Source organism: Fukomys damarensis, unplaced genomic scaffold (genome assembly GCF_012274545.1).
Source record: "Fukomys damarensis isolate Sample0158 unplaced genomic scaffold, DMR_v1.0_HiC HiC_scaffold_32, whole genome shotgun sequence".
NCBI lineage: Eukaryota > Metazoa > Chordata > Mammalia > Rodentia > Bathyergidae > Fukomys > Fukomys damarensis.
In genome coordinates this window covers 35,019,123-35,026,699 of record NW_022900944.1, presented here as the reverse complement: position 1 = coordinate 35,026,699, position 7,577 = coordinate 35,019,123, and the positions used below count along the sequence as shown (strand labels likewise).

The following is a 7,577-nucleotide window of genomic DNA, read 5'->3' as shown; positions in this document are numbered from 1 at the left end:
GCCGGGAGGAGGAGGAGGAGGAGGCGGCGGCGACGGCGGCTGCAGCGGTCGGAGGGGACGCGCTGGAAGTGGGAGCTGATGAGTGAAAAGAAAAAAAAGTCTTTGGATCTTTATTCTGCTAATTAGTTTCCTGCAAAAAATGGCTGTGATTAATTCAGTGCGCATGTGCTTCATTACCCAGGCACGACGGGAAGGGCTAATTAGCCACCTTCTGGATCAATAAGATTCAGCAAAAAAGAAAAGGGGGAGGTGGAGGGAGGCAGAGGGGAGGAAGGGAGGAAAAAAAAAAAACCAGGGGAAAGTGATGAGCAGGGCAAGGAGAGCAGGAAGAGAGGATGGGAGAAGAGCCTAGGAAGAGGGAGAGAGGCACCAAAAGTTTATGCATGTATTAAAAACACACACACATACACACCACACACACGCACACACGCACGCACACACGCACCGAGAAGTGAAATGCAGAGAGGCAACAATAGAGACCTGGCTAAGAATTTTTTAAGGTTTTTTTTCTTTCCTTTCTTCTTTTTTCCCCTTTCTTTCTTTCTTGTAATTTCTTTTTCCCTTTCTTTTTCTTCCGTTTTTTAAGCAAATGCAACTATGCTTAAATAGGAAGAAAAGCATCTTCACAGCGGCGGGGGTGTGGGGTGCTGTAATGGAGTGGGACAGCTTAAAGCCAAGGTTTAAGTGAAAGACCAGAGGCATAGAATAGAGGCCACTTTAAATTGCAAATCTGAGAATTTTTAACGGAGGAAAATCACCTCCCCCCAAATCACAGGACGACTGAAGAAAATATGGAGAAAACTTTAACACATACCATAGACTAACAAAAAAACCTTGTATGTATACGTATATATATATATAAAACGTGTTAATTTTGTCTTTGAAATAAGATGCAGTCAATCTTCTTTGCTTCTTTAGAATGAGAGGGGAAGTGAAGAGTGATGATTAGAAGAAATAAAAGGGAGAAAGTGAATCAGAACTGCAAGGTGGCAACTTTAGGAGAGACAAGAAAAGGGAAAGTTGCATTTGGAAACAAGTCCAACTTTCTACCTTTCTGGACTTAAGAGAAAAAGTAAAATCAGTTTTCTAGTGCAAAACCTGGGAAGCAGATGTTTTCAAAACACAAGAAGCTGTTTTGCCATCAAAAGGAGGGATGTAATAAAGGCAGTGAAAAATAATTTCAGACTAAATTCGTAAGAAAGAAATCCAATATATTTAAATAGCGAGGAAAGGTCTAGAGAGTAGAAAGGGGAGGGAGATTACATACCCCTTCCCTAACGCCAAAAAAAAAAAAAGTCTCAACAGCTACCTCCAAGAGTTTGGAGCAGTCTCAAAGCCAAAGGGCTTGAAATGAGAGGATGGATTTCAGATAAAGACTAGGAGCGGTACATCCCACCAGAGCCCAGAGGAGATCCCTGGAATCAAAGACAGCAGCCAGAGACCCTGCTACTGTACCGATACCCAGTACATCAAAGCCATCACTTAGGCTGGTGCAAGGTACCTCCAAAAACCAAGCAAACAAACGCAGAAAGAACAAGAGCTTCTCTCTCTCTCTCTCTCTCTCTCTCTCTCTCTCTCTCTCTCTCTATCTCTCTCTTTCCCTCTCTCTCTCCCTAGCCTCAGCGTCACTGCTACTGAATAGATTTTTTTAGTGACAAGTATGTATTTCTATAAGTTGTAAGCATGAACTACTATCATTGAAATTACAATGTCTGAAATAAAATGCAATCTGTACTTTAACTGATCTGCAAACATTTAAAACATGCTTTTGAAAGCATTATTAGTAAACCCTGTAACACGAGGACGAAGAGAGTGTGCTAAAACTTATTTTTCCTAAAAATTTTTTTTGCCCCAGCCAACCAAGATTATTTATCTGAGAAGGAATTTGGGGATTAATCAGGAACTCTGTTTGATTAGAAAGCAGTTCTTCATTTTGAGAGATTTTCCAATGCTCTTTAAGAGCATGCAGCTTCTTAGTCAAGACCAGGGGGAGAAAACTGGTTTAGGATTTTGCAGTTACCTCATCTAATCCTTCTGAATTCACACTGAAAATAATGCTGTTTTATTTAGGGGGAGAAAAGAAAATACATTTAGAAAAATCGGGGGTTTCCTCTCTCTGAGCCAAATCTGGGTTGCCATTCAAACTTTTCCTGGCTGCTTTTCCATGCGGGACAGCTGATCAATAAAGCCAAGTCCAGCCTGGCTTGCTACAGGTTTCACCAGTCATTGCTTGCAAAACCTTTGTCATTTTCTAAAAATAAAAAAGCTAAAAGTTATTGTAGAAGAAGGGGCTTTTTTTTGTCCCCTGCACAATGTGTCTTTTGTGAGGTTAATGCCATTCTGGGCTCTCGATAGCCCTGGACAATGGGAACCCTCCAGGAGCTTGCAAAGACTCTGGCTTTTTTTCTTTCTTGCCTTTTTTTTGGGGGGTGGGGTGGGGGATGAAACATTCCTATAGTCCAAATACAACCTCTACTTTGATTAAATAAATATTTATCTTTGTTGTAGCCATTGTATATTTTTACCTTCAGTTTGTCCGGTTTCTGATTATTATTCTAAATTTTTTACTGGCAACAGTTAATCTTTTTTTTTTTTTCCCTTTCAGTCCAAAGTGCAGGTCAGTGTAAAATGTAGCTGACTGAAAGAAGACTGGTAAATTCTGAATTTTTCCATAATACAGCAGGTAAGGAAAATTGTTCAGACCCTGAGGAGTATATTTGCTTCCTATTTTATCTGTCTTCATGAATCTTCATAAATCTGTTAGTTTATTTTTTAAAGATATAGCAGAATTTCTCCTTGTAAATCTTTTTAAAAATCACTTAAATACTATGTATTTCTTTTCTTTTAAAATGGAAATAGTAGTAAAAGTGAACTTGTGGTTCTTTCTTATATAAAACCATGCGGTAGAAGTCAGTACCTCCACTGGTATGAGCTATTTGGAGGAAATTCTGGATATAAATGTATTTCATGTTGCAATATAGGAAAATGTCAGCTTAATCTGGTAAATACTTATGCTAATTTTACTGAGTGAATTCGTTATAAGGAGGAGAGGTACCAAGCTTATATGATTGAATAATGCTTAGAAGGTAATCCAGCATCTATATGGATTATTTTATCTTCAAAATGAAAAAAAAAAAAGAGCCAAGAAATTCAGAATCTAAATCCTTCATTTAGCTGGCAAGAGGGTAGAAAATTTTAGACCAACTTGTTTTTCAAGACATTTACAATAGGAAGGGAAAGTAGAATGTAGGCTAAAAATTGCATTGATGTGTACCTTTCTCTGCCTCTCACTCAAATGAATGGATATGTGTATGTATATAAACGCAAGATAAATGCATAAAAGGTACATAAATATACATTTGAATAACTTCAGATGTCTTTGCATCTGTGCATGTGCATGCATCTGTGTGCACACAAATGTACAAGGTGTCCATAAATGGAGGTACTGTACAGAGCTATTCAAGAGCTCTCCTCGCGCTGGGGGTTGTGTTTCCAGATCTGTCTGAAGCCACTTCTTTGCAAATATGCCATGGCAATGTTGGTTTAGTGATAAAGATGTGGATGGTGAGTTTGAGGAAGAATCTGCTCCCCTGCAATTTTCAGAATATGGGGTTGCAGTGTGAGCAGCTGTTCTTTGGTCCAAGGGCTACAGATGTGATGGGCCAGTCTTAAGGGAGAAGGAAGGTGAAGGATGTGTTAGGAGATTGCACTTCGAGTCTAGCTCTGGGCCCTAGTTTTCTTCTGCAGGGGGACTGGGGGCACAGAAAAAAAAAAGAAGAGGAAGAAGAAAAAAAGAGTGGAAGCAGGGGAGGTTGAAAGGATGCCTGTCTGTACAACTCTAGCGCTAGATATAAGAGAAGGGCTGGAGGGTGAAGAATGCGCCAGTCCCTTGTTGAATGTGTATTGTTATTCTAAGTCTATTGTATGTACGTGTTGCTGTCCTTTCATTTGCCACAACAACACATGGATTCCATAAATGCAGACATGCCGAAGTGCATCTGTCTGGGTAGTTAACACGATCCAAACATCCCTCCTTGTTCGCTAACTCCGGCTCTTTCTTGGGCACCTCAGCAGCGCTCCAGGCTCAACGGCGAGCCCTAAACTGGCAGCACCCCTCATTCTTGCCTTTCTGTGGTCCCTGCCCAGGATCCAAGGTACTGCCCAAGAGCTAGGAGGCAGGCTGCTCGCGGTGCTGTGGTCGGAGGCGCCGCTGCAGCTGGCCTCTGAGCGCGCAGGGAGGAAAGGGTTAAACTGTCTGAGCTGGGCGAAGGGGCTGCGCTCTCATCCCGGAGTAGCTAGGTGCAGCCACCAGCAGCTGTGATTTAGGGGTCACATCCGAGATCACCTTTCTCCTGCCTCTGGAAATGGCAGAAGATGAGGTAGGGAGGGAGAAAGGAGAGAGCAGTAGCCAGGCATAGCACGTGGTGTGCTCCAACCGTCCATCCCACCGCCCTTGTGGTCAGCCCACCCCTTGACCCCAAGACAAATGGGACAGTTCCCTTTTCTCATAGGGGTGCTGGGTGGGATTCTTCTGAACTTCCCGAATTATTCCAGCCCTGGCTCTGTCCTAGTGTTAAGCCACTGTGTCAGGAGCCTCAACCACCAGATCGAAAAGTTTGCTCTCTGCATGCCAGGGGGTAAGCAGCTGGCTGTGGGTAAACACTGCTCCCTAAATACCCCCCAAAGCAGGTTGCTTCTGGCAGGATGAAAGTGTTGGGGTATTGGCACCTGCTCTTCCTACTCCATTCACACTCCCCACAGTCCTGAGAGGATGTACACAGTGGTGCCCTTCTTTTTTTGTGTCTACATTCTCCATCAAGAACTTTCTTTTCCCCCCAACTCAGGCACATTGGAGAATACTTTTGCCAGATGACTTCTCACAACTTAAAGATAACCAGAAACCAAATTCAGGTTTGTTTCTGAGGGATTTTACTGGAGGAATTAAAAAAAAAAAAAAGCTAAATGTCCAAATTCCTCTTTAGTCTTGGTACCTGCTGGGAGATTTTTTTTATAACCAGAAACCAAATTCAGGTTTGTTTCTGAGGGATTTTACTGGAGGAATTAAAAAAAAAAAAAAAGCTAAATGTCCACAGTCCTCTTTAGTCTTGGTACAGGTGCTGGGAGAGTCAGGTCCAGGTGATGTCTTGGGGAATCTAAGAGTGCCCACCAGTGGTGCCCACAAAAGGGCTTTCAGTGAGAGAAGCTTCCCAAATCCATCCCCGTATAAACTGGGCATTTAGGACACCCTGCAGCTCTTTTGGAAAGTTACTCCAAGCAAAAGGACTTTGTGGTGGGAAAAGAAACTGGCCCAAATTGACAGAAAAAGGCAAACTGGGGTGGGGTGGGGCGCAGGAGGCAGGTGGGGGAGCAGAGAGAAGATAAAGAGGTTGAGTGACAAGGTCCAGGGACAGAGTCTGTAGGGCGCAAGCAGCCACGGATACTTCAGGACTGTTCAGCCAGTGCTCCCTCCAGCTACCAGGGTGAGGGTGAATCACCCCGATTTCAGCTTCTGCTTCAAGGGCCAATCGAAGACCAGCTGGTCCAGGAGGCAGCTGAGGTCTGTCTTTCCAGCCCCGCTGCTTCTAACATTGCCAGAGCCTCCAAACCACGGAAATCAAACCAAATTGGCTGCTCCAATCTAGAGAGGTTTCATCCCTGGGGCAAAGGGGAGGGGAACAAGCCTTTGTCCCCCCCCCTTTTTCTTTTGAACTCTCGATTCAAAAGAGACCACAACCTACTCTTGAGTGTCATCCCCAGTACACGGATTGTGGGTATGTTTCATTCTTTCTTTTTTCCTATTTCTCAGAAGTAAAACCTTTAAAGAATTAGCCCCAAACTTGGAGCGCCCGGGTCCTTGAAAGAGTTCCAAATGATAAAGCCTGTCCTTCATTTCCAACACGTAGCGCATCGTGAAAATTCAGGGCAATTAGTTAGTTCCAGGGTTTGACTCAGATTCCCAGCTTCCTCCAGTCCTTTGCAATGGAAATCTGAAATCCAACCTGGGGGCTGGAGGTGCAGAGCCAGTGGCTTCCCCCGGTTCTGCACTGCCCGCACCGCTTACCCACTTGGTGACCTGCTTACTAGTAGTTTGCACCACCTCTAATGCCTGGGGCGGGTGACAGAGAAAAAGATCATTGCAACACAACAAAGTGAACAACTGAAGAGCAAGAGACCCTCAGTCGGGCTGCATTCACTTCAGGGATTTCCAAAGGCATAACTTGGGGGAATGATCCAGGCTTCTTGCTTGCCAGCCAGAGGCAGAAAAAAAGAGAGCCCTGTGGAGAGTGCAGGGGGCGGTCTGAGGAGCAGGGCTGGGAGCAGGCAACTGAGACCTGACTCCCATTTGCACTTAGCTGGCCAGCGCTGGCCTGGGGAGACAGTGCCCACGGTGGCACGCGCATTGTTGACACGCAGACACGCAGGCTTGCGCTAATGGAGGGATGCAGCAGCTCAGCAATCCGCCCCATGCCTGCAAAAATGCAGGCTTGGCTTGTTTAATGGCCGGGGAATTGAGTGCCTCATCACAACCCCCCCTTTTCCCTGAAAAAATGTAAAAAGGAACATATATTTTGTATATATTCTGAAGAAACGTGAATCTTTTCTTGAGGAATACCTAGTGCCATAATATTTCTGATTTAAGGGGCGAAGAAAATCTTTGAAGTAGAGGAAATCAGTGGGAGACGAACTAGCTTTACTTGATTTTTTTTTTTTTTTTTGGTGTCTCTCCTCTAAGCCATTAATGGGATTTAAAATGAGAGAGTCCCAGTCCTTGTCCTCCCTCCCATTGGATTTCACTCTCCTCGCCCCAGAAAACCTCTGCCTGCACGTCTAAAGGGACGGCTTAATGGGAAACAAGGTTTGGGGAGGGCATCAACTTTCTCTTTTTCAAATGAAGTTGAAAAAAAAATTTCTAAGGACAATTTAAGCAACAAATGACATCGAACAGATATTTTTCCAACACAAAACGTTTCCAATTCGTTTGTTTCCCGTTCTTGGAAATAGAGAAAAAGGCAAGTCCAACCTTTCCTGCGCGCGGATGGCACGAAATTTGGGGCCCGCGCTTGGTTGAGGCTGAGGGATAGAGGGCAAGGTGTCGCCCCGCGGTCCCCAAGGAGTCGGGAACGCCAAGGCTGGGGCTAGCCTTGCTCCCCGCGGACAACCCTCCGGCCCAGCCTGCGTCAAGGCTCTGGCCCCCGGTGGGCTTTGGGCGCGCCCTGGCAGCTGCCTCCTCTTAAATTCCAGAGCTCAGCAGGGCAGCGGGGACGTTCGACGCCAGTTTCCTGTGGCCCGGGAGTGGGAAGCACCCTTCTCGAGTCTGCTCTCAGGCTCCCCTGGGCTGTGCGTTCTAAAGACCAGGCACCAGCCCGCTTCTCCCCTCCCGTGCTCCAAGAACCAAAACCTCGAGAATCCCGACAGTTTCCCAAGATGCTGAGCCAGGGCGCGCGTCCCTGAGGTCTGACACACCTAGCCCCGTTTCACGAACCCTTTCTTCCTGACGGTTTGGGCTCTGGAGAGGAAGCCAGGGCGCACCCGCCCCGGGGGACGCCGCTGGCGCGCAGAGGCGGGCGCAGAGCCTC

General features: G+C 45.6%; 1 long non-coding RNA gene across 1 annotated transcript in view; it reads left to right on the top strand.

Annotated features, from left to right (window-relative positions):
• LOC109117661 overlaps positions 1 to 7,577 on the top strand; it is a 21,266-nt gene that overhangs the window by 5,884 nt on the left and 7,805 nt on the right. The window contains exon 2 of the long non-coding RNA XR_002024967.2: positions 2,606 to 2,683. This is a non-coding gene — a long non-coding RNA (uncharacterized LOC109117661). The remainder of the gene's footprint in view (positions 1 to 2,605; positions 2,684 to 7,577) is intronic.